Source organism: Leucoraja erinacea, chromosome 16 (assembly GCF_028641065.1).
Source record: "Leucoraja erinacea ecotype New England chromosome 16, Leri_hhj_1, whole genome shotgun sequence".
In the NCBI taxonomy this organism is placed as follows: domain Eukaryota; kingdom Metazoa; phylum Chordata; class Chondrichthyes; order Rajiformes; family Rajidae; genus Leucoraja; species Leucoraja erinaceus.
In genome coordinates this window covers 15301706-15320747 of record NC_073392.1, presented here as the reverse complement: position 1 = coordinate 15320747, position 19042 = coordinate 15301706, and positions in this window count along the sequence as shown.

The window sequence follows — 19042 nt, the reverse complement described above, 5'->3', positions numbered from 1 at the left end:
AACCTGTCAGCAGTAAATTCTACTGATTCCAATTGAGCCCTCCACAGTGCACAGATACATGATAAAGGAACTAACATTTAGTGCAATATAAAATCCAGTAAAGTCTGATTAAAGAAATTCCAGGGGTCTTCAATGAGATCAATAGTAGCTCAGACCCAGTGGCGGACTGGCCAGGGTGTCAGCTTGCCCGATGGCAAGTGGCCCCTGATGAAGTGATAGCAAGTGATGGCAAGTGGGCCACTGTTAAATGATAGCATTGTAGTTGTGGGTGGCCCCCTTTGTCTCCTGGCAACCAATATTTTTAGACCCAGTCCGCCACTGCTCAGACCTGCTCTCTAGTTGTTGGTAGGATGGTTTATTTGCCTGATAACAGCTAGGAAGACTCCCTGAATCTGGAGGTATGTAGTTTCACACTTCTGTAAATCTTGCCTGATGGAAGAGCGGAGAAGGGGGAATGACCGAGATGAGACTGGTCCTTGATTATGTTGGTGGCGTTGCTGAGACAGTCCACTACAGCTATTAAAAATGGCGTTGATTCCTTGTATGTGACAATGAAGGGATGGAACTGGTCCTTGGACCCAGTACTGTGGTTTAACTGATGTGGAGGAGCCGGAATGTCCGTGGGAAACTACCATATGACATACACAGATGACAGCTGATCACAGAAGCTCTTGCAGAATCTTTGGGATCTGGGATGTTGTGCACTTTCCTGTTAGCCAAGAGCATTTAGAAAACAAATGGATGAAAAATTATATTGATGTAATTCATGGATAAAAAGATCCATATAAAATAAATGCAATTTGTGGAATAAAAGGCAAAGTTGTGGAACTAGATCCCAGAGCACAAATTAATTAACCAGAGTACAGTACCATCTCAAATCAATTTAGGTTACTTTATTTGCTGTAAAGCACTCACCCCTGCATGGTACAGACATCCTCATTGTTAAAGCCCAGATAATTTTCTAGTCCACCCTAACCAATACCACAGGAGATAGGCCTAATTTAATATCAATTAAAATAGTAAGATTAAACGAGAACTTACCAGTTTGAAGTTTGATCTTTATTTTATGAGGAGTAACGTTGAGGGAATACGTGAAGAACCCCGCCAGGACGCATGCGTGTCATTCTTCAAAGCAGCGGTGTGAAATCACAGATAACTGTAATGTCTAAACATAGTAAGATTAGAGAAGAGATACCAGTTCAGGATATGATCAAGGGTGGGAGCGGAGGGCACGTATTCCCTCAACGTTACTCCTCATAAAATAAAGATCAAACTTCAAACTGGTAAGTTCTCGTTTAAGCTTACTATTTTACTTCAGAGTCACGTGAGTGACTATGTGAAGATTTTAAAGCTCTGTGATTTCATGCCGTGGAACGAGTCCATGCATCACATCTGCCTTGATTTTGGGGAGAATAGAGTTAACATCATTAGACATCAATACGATATTGAAACCCAACGGTAAAAATATTAACACCAATTATTGCCCCTATTTATGGGGTAAATTATATTACAGAACTTAAATTTGTTTCTGCAAATGTTCCAGGTTCAATGACTGGATTGTTATAAAGTCGTTGGAAAGTTTCCTCCGTTGACCATCCTGCTGTCTTGAGGATTTGGTCCATAGGAACGTCCAACTTCATAGCTGCGGAAGTAGCTGTAGCCCTGGTGGAGTGAGATTTTTTAAAATGCTAGTGTCTACTCCAGCCTTTATTAGGACCTGTTTTAGCCATCTAGAGATGGTCGGGACTGTCACTGTTTTGAGTGGCTGTTTGTAGCTGATTAAAGTGACATTTCTTCCCTCTGATGATCTTAGTATACTCCATATATAATAGTAAGTGTGTTACAATACAGAGACGACCATCTGTCGGGTAGGCCCTGAATTCTGTTTTTAGGCCTGCTGACCCCTGTCTGTTCTGTTTGACTATTTCATTGATGTGAAAAGTTAAATTTCCAGATGAAATAATCATGTTGTCCAACCTTAGTTTCTGTAGTGACTGGACCCTTTGTGCCGTAACCAAGGCCATCAGCATGACTGTTTTCATAGTCAGTTTCTGTAGGGACAGAGCTGTAGCTGGAGACCAGTTTCTTAACATGGTCAGTACAATGCTCACATCCCATATTTGGGAGTACCTGGTTCTTGGGGGATTAATATTAAAATGCCCCCTCATGAGTTTAGTTACCAGGGTGTGTGTCCCAACAGAATGCCGCTCTGTTCCTTGCGCCAGGTATGTTGACAGAGCACTTCTGGCGCAGTTGATGGCACTATGACTGAGCCTCTCATCGTAATGGAGGCTTGCCAGGAATTCCAGAACAGACGGGATGTCCATAGATCTGTGGGTGATGTTTATTGTTGTGACAGTACTTCCCATTTCTTGCTGACACCAAGTACTGATTTTTTGGTGGACTGTCTGTGGCCCGCTGAAATAATTCCACTGTTCGGTCCGTCAGTCCCAGGTGTAGTAGAGGTGCTTTCAACTCTATAAATTAATAGGTTTATATAATTATGACATGGGTAACCCCCCTTGTTGCGGGAAGAACCAGTAAATTAGGTCTAAGATGGATGGTGATGCATGGTTCTAAAACCATGTCGATATCACCGGGACCGATGGTTGAGTAGACCAATCGGGTACTATCAGAATACCAGACGCGGAGTCTACTGTTTATTCCTAAATACCCGACTGATGAGGCAGAAGGAGGGAATGCATAAATAATCCCCCAATGCAGCGAAAAGCATCTGTTACCACTGCCCCAGGTTCTGGTTCCCAAGAACCTAATTCGATAACTGGTGAGAGCATGGATGTGAATAGGTCGTTATCTGGTGTTCCATACCGTGCTGTAATTCCAGCAATACACTTTTTATCCAACATCCATACAGTGTTTTCATAGACTTAGCGTGACCTGTTGTCTGCCACTAAGTTCCCATCTAGTAATGAATATAAAGTACGAAAGTATTCGAATTAGTCAAATCTATGATGACGTGGCAACCACCATCTATTTTATGATAAAGATTTTTGGACACGAATTCCTGTGATTCGTGTTGGATGTCCTCGATTACTCCTTTTTTATTTGGGCACTGTAGTTCAGTATGTGCTTTTGATTATTTCTTTGCCTGTAAGCATGAACATTCAGTTCGGTACATGCTGAACTGGAGGATTATGTTTTGAATAATTCTATGGTATAACCCTATACTTCTTCCTCCATGGTTACTATAAGTAGATGTGTTACTTTTTCAGCATCCTCCGTGGACGTTGAGGTGCCGGTGTCTGGATCTGTAGTTGGGTGTGTGCTGAGGGTTAGCGCATTCCCCAGGAAGTAGATTTTAGACGTTGCTTAATGAGCCCCAGGGTTTCCCTCTATGTCAAGGTCTTTACCTGTTTAGATAAGTTGCCTCAAAATTTTAATATTGGTGGTATGGAGGTTCCAGGTTTGCATAGGCCTGCAAATTAGGGTCTAAAGCCGGTTGGATGGTACTTCTTCCTAATGCTGTTTACTCGTATTGGTAGTTAGCAAAATAAGGCCAGTGCATCCTGGTGATCTAGTGTCATGTCTTTTTTGTATATTGTGCGGGCGAAACCCGTAATACCCGCTGTTAGGACTTTTGTAACTTTCTTTCGTTTCAAGTCCCTGCACTGCCATGTTTCAAATACACTGGTTGATACTGGGAACATTCAGTGTATTGCAGTTCCCTGATGGTAAGTGTCTTCCAATAGGTTTTCTGCACCCCATGTGCACTAGGGGTATGTTCTGCACCCCTGTTCAGGTTCAGCCCAGAATGGACCCCCTATACTCCCCTCTGATGAGGGAGAATCACTGTGCAGCCCTACAAGAGGTACTGCTGTGGGGCTTACTAACTGCCCACTGTGGCTAGCGCCATCTCCCAGAGCCTGCCACTTTGGGGTATTCCCTCCAGCAGCCGTTCCAACTGGCTCTTATGCTCTCGGGCATAGGCCACTCCCGGCTGCTGTTGACCCATCCTGCAGCCGCTCCAACCGGCTCCCGTGCTCACGGGCACTGGCCGCTCGCGGCTATTCAGTCGGACTCCTCGAAATCAACGACTCTGTTAGTTGCCTACTTCTCCCGACCGGTCGGGGCCGGCGCGGGAGCGAAGTCGGGAGCGAAGTCGGGCACAGCTGTTCCCATTACGGGAGATTAGCGTGCCTTTGGCTGCTGCTGCCGGCTGCCCGCAACTCCGCGGTTCTCCCCCGCCAGCTTTCCCGCAGCCTTCGTGGATCCGGTCCATGTCTCCACCTAAAAGGTAAGTGGAAGGAACGCAGAGTCTTCTTACCTGCTGTTCCTGACTTTCAAATTCTGGAACGCAAAGTCTCCTTACCTGCTGTTCCCGGCTTTCAAATTTTGCCGCTAAGGGAACGTTGTTCCCCCTGCTGTGACTCGTTGCAATGCGTGTAGCGATATGACACGCATGCGTCCTGGCAGGGTTCTTCACGTAGTCACTCACGTGACTCCGAAGTAAAATAGTCCTAGGCATACTGAGCCAGCTGTGATTTGCAATAACCGTATCTCAAAATGCGGTTATTAGTACATTCTTCTTCCAAATATGTACAAGGAAGGCATTTGATCTGCCTCCTGCTGTCTTTACTATTACCAAAAACAATGTCCTACTTCCTTATTCACAAGCTAATGGCAATGTTTCTATGGGTATATGAGGCAAAATTATATTCTCTGACATCGAAAGCATTTAAGCATAAAATTATACACTTACTCTGTAGGATTGTATCTCCTCTGTGTACAACACTGTGTACATACAGAATTTATTAAAAGAGCTGTGTGTAGATTTTTATTTCAAAATAAAAGATGTATGGTGACCAGGCATCATTGTGAATGGCTTCTTTTCCCAGCTACAAACATTTTTTAATTTACTGTTGGTATCACCCTCAGATTCACTCTGATGTGTTTAGTTTTGTAGGCCATTTAGCCCACCAAGTCCATGCCGACCAGCGATCACCCCGTACACTGGCATTATCCTGCAGACAAGGGACAATTTACAATTTTTACCGGTCAAATTACCCTACAACCTTGTGCATGTTTGGAGTGTGCGCAGGAATCGGAGCCCCCGGGGAAAGTCTACGTCGTTGCGGGAGAACGTACAAACTCCATACAGAGAGCACCCGGAGTCAGGATCGAACCCGGATCTCCGGCACTGTAAGGCAGCAGCTCTACCGCTGCGCCACCGTATCTTTGATAGACAACGGTAAAACATGGACCCATCAGTAGCAGGTCCTACATGAGGTGGAGGTCTGCCAAGTTGCTCTAACATCAAACATATTGACGTGCCTTGAAACATTGGTAATGGCCCACATTTGCGTCAGCCTTCAAACAAATTGGGCCCACGTGCAATTCTTACGCAGGAAAATAGGTCAATGGAGGATTCTATCTCTCTTGTACGACATTCAGCCCTGGATGCCTAGACAGTATGAACACCTGCATCCAAATGCTATTCATGGAGGACAGCTCAACTTTCAACACCAGAATACTAAATAAACATCACTAAACTTTGACGCCTTGGCTTTGGGGCCTCCATCTACAACTGGCTTCTGGATGTCTTGACCATCAGAGCTCAGTTGGTTGGAAATGGTCACAACATTTCCTCCACCCAGACCCCTAGCAAAGGTGCCCCTCATGACTGTGTGCTCAGTACCTTGCTCTACCCTTGACTCTCTGCTCCTTGTACATCCATGTCTGTGTGGCCCAATACCATGCCAACTCAGCCTTTACGTTTGTTGATACCACTGTTGTCAGCTGGATCTACAGCAGCAATGAGACCAAATACAGGAAAAAGATCGAGAAACTAGTATCATGATGTCAGAACAATAACTTAGCCCTTAACATCAGCATGACAAAAGAGTTGGTTGTTGAACTAAGGAAACACAGAAAATAGATGCAGGAGTAGGCCATTCGGCTTTTCAAGCCAGCCCCATTATTCAATATGATCATGACTGATCATCCAAAATCAGTGCCCCGTTCCTGCTTTCCCCCCATATCCCTTGATTTCATTAGCCCTCAGAGCTCTATCAAACTCTCTCTTGAATACATCACTACATGAACTAATGAAACAAGAGAATATATAGCGCCCAGTCCTCATCTACAGAGCTGCATTAGAGCTGGTCATCAGCTTCAAGTTCCGAGGCATTAATATAACCAGAAACGTTACCTAGTCCCTTCACACTGATGTGGTGATCAAGAAAGCAATCAATATATTTACTTTCTTATATGTATGAGAAGAAATTTCATATCTATGATGATTCTCTTGAAATCTACATAGAAAGGATTCTGGCTGGATGTATCTCAGCCTGGTATGGCAACTGCACTGCTTTTGACTGGCTGGACCTGCAGAGAGTGGGTAACACAGCCTTGTACATTATTGTCTCATAACAGAGAAATGTGAGGTGTGGCATTTTGGGAAGGCTAACATGGGCAGGACCTACACAGTGAATGGTACAGTTCTGGGGAGAGTTGCAGAGCAGAGGGATCTAAGCGTGCAGGTGCATGGTTCCTTGAAGGTGGAGTCGCAGGTAGATAGGGTGGTCAAAAAGCCGTTTGGCACATTGGCCTTCATCAGTCAGAGAATTAAGTATAGAAGTTGGGAGGTCATGTTGCAGTTGTATAAGACGTAGATGAGGCCGCATTTATCTTTTGGCATTTGAATCCTTTGGACTGTTTGTGGCTCTATCTAGTCAAGTCAAGTCAAGTCAATTTTATTTCTATAGCACATTTAAAAACAACACTTGTTGACCAAAGTGCTACAAACAATGGTACATAGATCGACAATACATACATAAATACAGCGCTCCCTCAGAGGACCCCAATCCCAACTCATCTAAAGACTGCCCCCCCACTCCCCACCCTTTCCACTCATTCAAGAATATTGGAAAGATTAAAGCCATCCCCTGGCCATAAAACTAAACACTTTGCAAAGATGGTGTGATTTTTGACACTAAACACATATTTACATCTTTGTTCAGAACACTGATCTTCACTGGCTTAGTATATCTGCTGCTTACTCAGGTCCTTGCAACCTCTCGAACTGTCTATTCCATTGGTAGTCCTCTCTGAAAACCTCCACCCTAACCTCATAGCAACCCCAATCCCAACTCATCTAAAACATTCTGGTCCACGTGCTAGCTTCCACCAGGTTTTAATCACATTAGCTCAGTGCCTATTGACTTAAGCTGCCTCCCAGCTGAAAACAGCCACTTTCAATTCTCTCCATTCCCTCATTCCCAGAATGCTGCAACATATCAACACTCTTCCAATGTTGCTTCCTTGATCACCACCACCAGTGGTCATGACTTTAGCACCTGTACTCCCAAACTGTGGAATTAACTCTCTGAGCATCAATGCTATTCTCCTCTTTTTGCCTTATTTAAGATTCTTCTTAAAACGTATATTTTTATTGTAAAAAAAAAAGACAAAAAAAAAGCGCTGGAGTAACTCAACGGATCAGACAGCACCCCTGGAAATCATGGCCAGGTGACGTTTCTCTGAATAAGGACCCGACCCAAAACATAATCTCTCGATGTTCTCCCAGGATAGACCAAAAGTGCTGGAATAACTCAGCGGGTCAGGCAGCATCATTGGAGAAAAGGAATAGATGATGTTTCGGGTCGAGACCTTTCTTCAGACCCGAAACGTCACCTATTTTCTCCAGTGATGCTGCCTGACCCGCTGAGTTACTCCAGCATTTTGTGTCTACGGTGTAAACCAGCATCTGCAGTTCCTTCCTACATATTTCGTCTTCTTTGGGGATGCTGTCTGATCTACTGAGTTACTCCAGTATTTTATGTGTTTTTTTTGTAAACTAATATCTGCAGTTCCTTGGTTCCCATTTTTATTGTGCTTAGTTATCCACCTGATACTGTGTTTTGCGACTGACCATCTCAGCTTGTTTGCAACCGTCTGAAATGCTGTAGGAAGTTTCAGACATGTACTGAAGGAATTGTAAAACTACGTTGCTGCTCTGTCCAGTTTTAAAGGTGTATTTATTGCTGCATACGCACGTGGGCCATTGATAACGAGAAATCTTAATCCTAACGCGAATCTGAATGACAATTCTCTGAGCAAAACACATAAATACAGATTACAATGTGATCTAATGCATTAATTGTTTGATCTGCCTGGGGCATTATAGTGAATCACAAATATATTTGTGATGCTTAAATATGCTTACATTCAATATTGATAAATGACTTAATCTAATTATGAAGGAGCAGCCATCAACTACTTTTGTTTCAGGATACTTATGAGGAATGGGCTCTACAGCTGTGTGACACGGATCAGAGTAGGGCCAGCCTAGAGCAGAGGAATTGGCTGACAGCATCCTCCTTAATCCTTTGAGAACAGAACAGTGCCATTAATTGCCTTGACAGACAGATTGATATAAACCCCCCAATTAAAGAATAAAGTAAGGCAGAGGGGTGAGGCTACAGACAGAATCATGCTTATAGCTAGTAACAGAAAGGCTGTCTGTCTCTTAAGAGTTTTGGCAAAACCTGACAAGATAACTAAGTCAGACGGAGTAGTAATTGGCTCTATAGGGCAAGCTGTGTGTCTGCTCTGTAGTTAGTGGAAGAAAATGGCATCTAATGCTTCAACGAGAGAAAAGTAATGTGCATTTTGAGATATTGTTTCTTGCTTATCCAGCTCAGTTATGGAAGTGAAATGTCACATTGATATCGTATTTAATTTGGGTAAACGAGAATATTGACTCTAATTTCAAAGAGATTATGATTTCATCAGAATCGTGTGTCCGCACATAAGAAATATCACTCAGCTGCAATCCCCGCTGTGTTCTGTACGTCATAACAGCCCTCAGCTGGAAAAGGTGTATTCCGGATTATAAGGATTTGCGGTTCAGTTGACACGGAATTTGCCAAAACATTTTGTAAAAGCTCAACAACATGACAACTTCTGGGATTCGAGTCTACCATCACATGCTGTGGCTCTTCTCTTATCTTAATAAGTATCTGTGGAAGTGGCACAAAGCCAACAGCTAATTGCATCTCCTAATTACAGCTGGAATGGAGGAAGCACATTTGCAAATCTTATACTGCCTACTGAGTGAACTGAACACAGAAACAGCAGCAGTGGCTCCAATTAACAATGCACTTAGCTTCACAATAATTTGTTTTAATTCTATTTGGTTTCGTATTAGATAAAATGACATTCACACAAAATATCCTGGCATTAAATAACCTCCCCACCAAAAAATAAATGGATATCTCCAATTGAGTAGGCTTTATCAAACCATGTTCACACCATCCAAAGTATTTTATTCCCAGAAGATCTGATTCTCGGCAACTATTGTTTTTCAGGCATCTTCTCTTTCTTCATTTCCTGAAGGCATGGATGAAACAGTAATCCTAGTGTGGGAAATAATGTAAAATTATTTGTAAATAGACACAAAAAGTAACTCAGCAGGACAGGCAGCGTATCTGGAAAGAAGGAATAGGTGACATTTCAGACCCTTCTTCAGACTGGTTAGGGATAAGGGAAACGAGAGATATAGACAATGATGTAGGGAGATAAAGAAAAACAAATGAAAGATTTGCAAAAAAGTTATGATGATAATGGAGTCAGGCCATTGTTAGCTGTTTGTTGGGTGAAACTGAGAAGCTGTGCAACTTGGGTGGGGGAGTGATAGAGGGAGAGGGAATGCCGGGGTTACTTATAGTTAGAGAAATCAAAATTCGGACCACTGGTCTGTAAGCTGCCCAAGCGAAATATGCGATACTGTTCCTCCTATTTGTAAACTGAATAAAGTTGAATAAATATTCCATCTATTTTTTTCATGTAAGAAGGGAAATAGAATATTTATTAGGAATATTTATTAGTATTTAATTAATATTTATTAGGAATACTACTCAGAACACAGCTAGAACAGGACAGCATAGGAACAGGCCCTTCGGCCAACAACGTCTGTGCCAAACGTGGTCAGTGTTTGATAGAACTAGTGTTCGGGTGATTGCTGGTCTGCGTGGATTTGTTGGGCCTAAGTGTCTGTTTCCATGCTGTAACAAAACTAAACAAAAAATTTAAGAAGAGGGTTAATTAGCTTGAGGTGAGTCAGGAACATTTTAGGTAACTTCCAGTTTTAATCTATATCTAACGAGTAACTGATCAGACTGCTTTTCCTCAATTTCCTGTTTTGAGTGAGGTGTGTGATGGAGATGACTCACCACTGATTATTCCTCCTGTAATGTGTGGGTTGTAATTAATCATGTTCTGGTTCCAGTTAGGCTTTCGGTTTTGGTCTTGTCATCTGAAATTTGACACGCATTACCTAGACCTAATTTTTAATTTGTACCCACGAGCTTGAGCTTTACATTGTGTTTAACCTGAGCTGACATCTGCCTGGTTTTTAATTGGAATGCAGCATCGGCATCCTATCACATCTGAAGAAGTTTATGCGATGTTATTTGATAGTCTGTTGATGTAATTTTCAATATGGCATTTTTATTTTTACACAGCTTGTTGCTGTTTTAACATTTTTTGATGGCTCTTTTGAAGCAGACAGGGCGAGGATTTTGAACAGCGAGGATTTTCTCTGAAATCACCAAAGTGGCCATTCTTCATGCTCGATTCTGAACGTCAATGCCAACGGGACTTTGACAGTCATGGGCATCAAAGCCAAGTTTTATCCTGATCTCCTGCAGCACCTGCTCTCCGACAGTCAAGATATGAGCCCTCTTGAGACTTTCAGCAGTACGTAATGAAAGCTGTAAAGTCTATGTGCCCCCCCTGGGAGATTGTGGTAATGAACACTGAAGGGAGCAATTATCAAAAGAAGTGCTGAAATAAGAAAAGTTATTAATGATTTAATGGTTAGCTCTATGGATAGGAAAAGATAGAATAATTCAGTATTGAACTGCAAGCAACATAATTGAATATGATCCCCATAAATAAAGCACAACTGCCAAATCAAGAGATCAAGATCAAGAGGGTTTCAATCAATGGGATTCAGTCAATGATTATTCAAGTACCAAAGGGGTCGAGCTGGGACTGGAACGGAAAATAGGAACGGGAAGAGCAAGTATAGTGCCTTTTGTCAAGGATCAAATCCATCATCAAAGGGATTTACAGAAGCCGCTGCCTCAAAAGGCATCCAACATCATCAGAGAGCCGCACCACCCTGGCTATACACTCATTTCAGTCCTGCCATCGGGAAGAAGATATAGGTGCCTGAAAACTGTAACGTCCAGGTTCAGGGACAGCTTCTTCCCTACAGCCATCAAGCTATTAAACACTACAACCTCCCAATAAGCTCTGAACTACATAGACTTGGAGGACATTGGTTTAATCTTTTTGCATTGTTATTGTTTGATTGTTTTTATGTGTATGTATATATGGGTGTGTGAACTTTTTTTCATTTATTATATTATTTACAGAGTACTATGTTTACATATTCTGTTGTGCTGCTGCAAGTAAGAATTTCATTGTTCTGTCTAGGACATATGATAATAAAACACTCTTGACTCTTGAAGGCACAGTATTGAGGGAGGCACATTGACACGGCTAGTTGAGCTGCTGCTTCACTATCCTGATCTCCAATCCCACCCCCCTGTGTAGAGTTTGCACATTTTGCACTATCACTCTGTGGGCTTCCTCTGGGTGCTCTGGTTTCCTCCCACCTCCCAAAGTCACGCAGGTTGGTGGGTTAATTGGCCACAGCCAATTGCCTTACGCATTTATATCAGTAGTAGAATCTGGAGGAGTTGATGAAAATACAACAAAGCTGCTGTTACTAGAAATCTGAAATTAAAAAAAAATGTGTTGAAGATTCTTCACACTCTGGCTATATCTGTGGGTGGAGAAACAGAATTCATGTTTCAGGTTGAATGGAGATCCTTCATTAATCTGCAAAAGTTGCTTCGAAAGTGTGGAGAAACACAATGTGTAGGATTTGTGTAAACGGGTACTTGATTGGCAGTGCGGATTCAGTGGGCTACAGGGCCTGGTTTTGTGCTATATAAGGAAGCAGGAATCCAGGTTACGCAAGACTGCCATGTTATATCAATATTAGCTATGATTCTCAAATTAATTTCCAGGGCTCAACTGTGGTGCAGTTGGGTATAAATTCAATGCAGAGAGTTTATGTGGATATGTGACAGGAGCATTACTGTGAGTAAACATGTGAAGTGCAGCAGTGGGATGATTGGTGTTCATACTATAACAGGAAACAACACATTTTTCTGCAGATATTTAAATTGTGTAACACCGGTCTTTTCCCATCCTTGAGTAGAGAAATGTTAAAGACAGGCAGGATCTAAGCCAGGAACTATATATTAAAAAAAAACAAGATTGACTGAAGAGTAACCAAAAGACCAAATGACCAGGCCGAGTTCTAGCCCAGCCAGCAGTGGAATGAGTTTCTATATCTTCAGCAGTGAAGTCTTCCATCAGATCCACAACCACAAGCAACATCAGTGGCTTTGTGAAAAGCACTTGTTTTTCTTTTCTGCCTTCACTTCCTTCAAGGCAATAGAAGGCTAGACAAGGATCTGTCAGTTTCATCACCATATTGACAAGGTCACGCATGTCCGGATAGATTAAGTACATCACAGCAGCAGCAACAGCGGATATTGATTGGGATTTTGAAAGTGTGGCGATCCTAAGGTTAAAGCAATTGCATCCACTTTCAGACACATATTTCCCCCCTCTCCAGTCATTTCCCATTAGAGCATGGTCAACACTAAGAAATACATATATATATATATATATATAATATTTACAGTTTTACAGTTTTGGGGAAGATCCACAGCAAACATTTTTAAGAACATTGTGTATTTCTTTCTTGCAAGTGACAAGAGATAGGTAAATGTTTTGTACAACTAGCTTTTGAATAATACATTTTGACCAATTTACAGTACTTTTTGCACTACTTTTTATTCATGTCATGAGTTTTATTCATATTTGAGTAATTAATTCCTTATAAGTTGTTGGTTAACTTTTGATGATTTAATTTTGGATTTACTTAATAATCTGCTATCGCTGTGCCAGAAGGGATTATGAGCAGCTTTCTATTGATCTGGGGAGCAAAGCAATAGTGACATTCCTCATATTGATCATGAATGATTTAGATTTGTTTTTTTGGGTGACATGTACATGCTCCTTATGACAATCCTCATGGAAATGTTATGTGATTTGAATCTCTCCCAGTTACTTTTTTTGATCCATTGAGAAAGTGAGGGTAAAGGCATGAATCGGAGTGAGAAATGTGGCGAAAATCAAAATCTATTGACCAGGTGACGGGTGATGTTTTGCAGGGGGAAGCCAAAACACCACCTACCTGGTTTTGAATCCTTGTGACGAAAGGTGAAAGTCGAGAGGGGGCAAAGTTTAAAGGGGGTGTGAGGGGTATGTTTTGGCACAGAGGGTGGCGATGCTTTGAATGCACTGCCAGATGTGGTGGTGGAGTCAGATACGATAGTGCCGTTTAAGACGTTTTTGGGGGGAGCACGAGGATATGCAGGCAATGGAAGGATATCGGTCAGGCGAAGTCAGTCAGGTGAGATTAGTTGACCTTGTCATCATGTTCGGCATAGACACTGTAGGCTTCTTCCTGTGCTGTACTGTTCTATCTGTTCTAAATTCAATGATACGATTTAGGTAAGCTGTAGGCTATCTATTATTCGATTTTAACTTCACCTGCATGGGACAATGTCTCACTCCACGTATACAGGGGCCTGGTGAGTCTGCACCTGAAATACTCTGTACAGGCTGCCCCCTCACCTCCCTAGCTAAGGGTCAGGATTAGATAAGATTAGATTTTTATATTACAAGGAGATTAATTCCAGATTGATTCCAGGGATGGTGACAATAGACAATAGGTGCAGGAGTAGGCCGTTCGACCCTTTGAGCCAGCACCGCCGTTCAATGTGATCATGGCTGATCATCCCCAATCAGTACCCCGTTCCTGCCCCAGCGAGTTTCTTATATGAGCAGAGACTAAGCAGCCTTGATCTATACTTTCTAGACATCAGAAGAAGATGAGGCAATGTCATAGACATGTCCAAAAGTCTTACTGGGTTTGACAGGTTAGATTTGGAGTTGATGCTTCGACTGGCTGAGATGTCCAGAACCAGGAACACTGTCTTAAAATAAGGGTTCAAACGTTCAGGCGAGAGATGAGAATAAATTATTTTTCAGCTATGGCAAATAATCCTTGGAATTGTCAAGATTTGCCAGCCAAGAGAATTTTGGAGGATTAGCCGCTGAATATATTCAGAACAGAAATCAATAGTTTCTTGGATATTAAGTAACCCGCAGATACAGTGCTGTTACAGGGATAACGAACTGAGGCAAAAGATCAGATATAATCCTATTAGATAACAAAGTAAGCACAAGAAACCTTATGACCTATTCCCACTTCTGCTTTTCTTTTGTCCTTGTGAATTGTAAAGCAGAGATCTGGGGTTTTGAAGGAAAGAGAAAGAAGTTATGAAAGACCAGTAATAACATAGAATCGAGCTGGAGAAACTGGGGCCAAAATTGTAAGGAACACCAGAAGGTGGATGAAGAAGGGATCAATAATAAGAAGTTTGTTTAAGAAGGAACTGCAGATGCTGGAAAATCGAAGGTAGACAAAAATGGTGGAGAAACTCAGCAGGTGAGGCAGCATCTATGGAGCGAAGGAAATAGGCGACGTTTCAAGCCGAAACCCTTCTTCAGAAGTTGTGTTTGTTACGAATAATCAAAGATACCACCAATGGAAGATAGACGTAAAATGCTGGTGTCACTCAGTGGGTAAGTCAGTATCTCTGGAGAAAAAGAATAGGTGACATTTTGGATCGGAACCCTTCTTCAGACTGAAAGTAAAGTTGGGGATGGGAATGAAATAAATTGGAGGCAAGAAAAAGCCAGAGCAAATCACGGCTGGCAACTCTTCCTGAGTGGACCCCATAATGGCCTATTGTTGGCTGGGGAAGGTGTGATAACAAGAGGTAAACTAGTATATGCATAGTGGAACTGATAGGAGGGTGGGGAGAGAGGGGAGAGGAGTGAATGCAGGAGTTACTTGAAATCAGTGTAATCAACGTTCATACCACTGGGTTGTAAGCTGTCCAAGCGAATGATTTCTCAAGTTGATTTCTGTTCCACTGGTCGCATCCTCTTGTTATAACACCATCCCAGCCATCAATGAGCTATTATGGGCTCTACCCTTCCTGAGCTCATCAGTTGCTGGCCATGATTTGTTCTGGACTTTTCTCGCCTCCAGTTTATTTCCTCCCCCCCCCACCTCTACTTTCACTCTAAAGAAAGGCTCCAATTTGAAACATCACCTATTCTTTTTCTCCAGAGATGCTGCCTTGGCCCACTGCATTACTCCAGTATTTTGTGTCTATCTTCAGTATAACCAGCATCTGCAGTTCCTTCCTACACATAATGAAATGGACTATGCATTTGCATAATCAGAATGCTGTGCTGTGGAAAGGGATATGTGGAAACAAACCAGAAGCTCGGTCAAAGCAGTAGATTTTAAGGAATATCTTTATCAAGAGGAGAAGTAGAAATATTTAGGGTTACTTCACCGGCTGCATGGAAGGTGGCAGAACAGATTGTGCAGGTTTACCAGTTGTATACATGTTTTGAACCTAACTTTGTAGAGATGAAGAATAACTACATTTGGTATGGTTGAGGAAACAAAACCTTAGTCTGTTTGTAATTTGACTGTTCTTTGCGTGAAAGAGATTTGTGGAGGTTCCACTGGAATGTAAGATTTTGGAAGATTGTCAGGAGATTACCAACTTGGAGATTAAAGACTGAAGCAATATCAAAGACTCATTCTGATGTCCTTTGGATTCCATTACTTCTATGATACTTTATAGAGTGAAAAAAAAATGAACGGCAATATTACATTTCAGGTGCTGAGGATGGATAGGAGTTTCATGTTCCGGAGGGAGGATATTGAAAATCCAGCCAAAGGCTCCCTGAATCGTATGATATTGAGCTATTCAATGAGCATAACTACTTTGATCTATACAGCCCATTTAATGCAGTAAAACATCACAAGGTGTTTCTCAGGAGCATTATCAGAGAAGATTTTTGTTTTACCGTCACAAAAGGAATATTAGGATAGATTGAGCTGGACTTTAAGTTGAAAAGAGGGATAGAGCTATTTTAGGATGGAAATTCAGAACTCTAAAGCCTTGAAAACATAATGCAAGAGGCCAGGAATTTCAGGAGTACAGGGATCTTGGATGTTTTCAGGACTGGAAGAGTTTACAGAGTTCACTGCGCATCTTGTATTTGTATGTGACAAATAAAGTTGACGACTTGACGAGATGGGGAGACTTGAAACTATGAAGGGATTTAAAAACAATGAAAGTTTACCAAACCATCGGTGAATTAACGGTGATGGGGATTTAGTGTGAATTGGGATTTGATTTCAGGGTTTTGGATGACAGGTTTATGGAGGGTGAAAGTTGGGAGAATGTCCAGAAATTCACGCCATGCGCGCATCACGTTCGCGTCACGAGTAAATGATGTCGCGTAAATGACGCGCAAATGATGCCCAAGTGGGACAACCCTTTACAGCGTAGGAGACCTGGGTTCGATCCTGACTCTGGGTGCTGTCTGTGTGGACTTTGCATGTTCTCCCTGTGACCGCGTGGGTTTTTTCAGGGTTTATCTTCCAAAGACATGCAGGTTTGTAGGTTAACTGACTTCTGTAAATTATCCCTAGGTTGTAGGATAGAACCAGTGTATGGGTTGGATTGTGGTCAGCGTGGAAATTGTTGGCTGGATGGTATGTTTCCACTCTGTACCTTTAAACTGTCAAATTTAGCATTAATAAAGACTTGGATGCGGTCAACCTAAATAAGCTGTGACAGGAGCAGAATCAGGCCATCTTATGGAGGTCTACGATGGCAATCTTGGTAGTTGGCGAGATTGTGATTATCAAAACCATTTCAGACTCAAATACAAAATGGAACAGTGCTCGGATTGGGACATGTGTCCAGTGAATGGAGACAACAGCAGTCCCTATCGGCTATTGTGAGGACATTTTCACTCATGAAAGAGTGGACAGTGGACGGGACATGAGTAAACAAACAAGTAAAAATTGCTTTATAGATTAAGGGGAATGTCACGGCAGTCGTCCAAGATGAGATTACCGATGATTCATCCAGTGAGGCTACATGGGTGGAGCTGTGAAATAAAAAGGGGGTGATCACTTTGCTGGGAGTGTTCTAAAGGCCCCCAAATAGTCAATGGGAATTAGAAGAACAAATATGTTAGGATGATTGCAATCATATGAAAGACTAACAAGGTAGTCATTGTCGTGAATTTTAAGTTTCCTAATATAGGATGAGACTATTCTAGTGTAAGGGCTTAGACTGGGTGGAATTTGTCAAATGTATTCAGGATAGCTTCCTTAGGCAATATAGAGAGGGCCCTACCAGGGAGAAGACAACGTTTTATCTACTCCTAGGAAATTGGGAAGGGCAAGTGACTGAAGTGTCTGTGGCTGAAACTTTTGGGACCAGCGAGCACTGTTCCATTAGCTTTAAAATAGTTCTGGATAAAGACTATAACAACATTTAAAATGGATTTGTACAGGTACATGGACAGGAAATGTTTAGAAAGATATGGGCCAAATGTGAGCAGGTGGGTCTAGTGCAGCTGAGGCATTTTGGTCTGCATGGGTAAGTTGGGCCGAATGGCCCGTTTCCATGCTGTATAACTCTACGACCTAGTTATAAAGCAGTGCAACAAATCAGAACTAGTGGAGGGTCAGAGGAGGAATTGACGTGGGCCAGTGCTTTCAAGGTACTGTGAAATCTGGTGTGTTATTTTGAAGGTCTGTTCAATCACCGAGGCTATCTCTTTCCCAGTGTCAGGATATTTGTTGAACTCCTAACCACGCAAATCCATCCTGAGAGCCAGCTTTCATTACATCTCTGCACCGTGGGTCAGTATTCTTTTGGAAGTTTATTCCAATTGCTGGCAAAATGAGATTGTGTCTGAAGCGCTCAACTATTATTATTGTGTCTGTGGGCTGATTGTGGTTTTTAAATCATCAGCAGTGATATTTATGAAATTTCAGGATTCCATTTAGATGCTAAATGAAGGCATTTACTGCTAAAACACTTGCATCTGCATTCTGACTTCTTCAATTTTCTTTCGGATGTCTTTAACCTTGCTTCAATTTATATCTCGACTTTGTCCTGGTGCTTGTGCAGAGGATATATTTATTATGGATTGCGCTTGCCCTGGAAAATATTTAATTTTCTCCATCTACACCATGTCGCTCACCTCTATCTACATCGATTTCCATCATTACAAACAGCCATGAAGCCATTTTCAAAAGTGCCTGCAAGCAGGCTGATTATATTGGAGCAAGAGACATCATCTGTAATCGTTAGGTAAATTTATACAGAAAGCATTACGTTATTAGTCCTTCTGCCAAGTGAAACAGGAACCAAAATTCCTAAATACCTTTGAAACCATGGACTCCACCCCCCCCCCCCCCCCCCCCCCCCCCCCCATTGAACTGAAATGTCTTTGTATTTGAAAACAATGTGAAAAATTAGTCTCCTTTGACAAACTGTTGCTTTGCATTGTACGGTTGATAAGTCTGGAGCAGCGTGTTAATAGGAGATAGGGAAGTCTGCAGGGCAGGTCTGGGCTGATAATGCAGAACCAGCTTCAGCTTTTCAATTTAGCTGGTGTTTTTTAGCAATCATGTTGAATGTGCTATCAGGCAGTGCATGGATCACATTGCACTGGAGAGTTTTTAATCTTCCTGAAAGGGCTGATATTTTTCCTCCTCCTTTGTTCTCTGAGAAAGGGCACTTGTACGAGAAAATGGTTGGCAGGGCTTCTTTGTTTCAGAGAAACAAGGCTTCAGGGGATGATAGTCTTTCCCCTCCGCGTGGAATTGTGACTCATTGTTTGAGCTTTGTGATAAATAACAAGAAAAAGTAAATCTGTGCTATTTTTCTCATCCAAGGATTTTATTTCATTGCCTCTTGTGAACAAAACAGATTTGAAAGATTACTCCCCTCCTTTTAGGGATTATATTGAA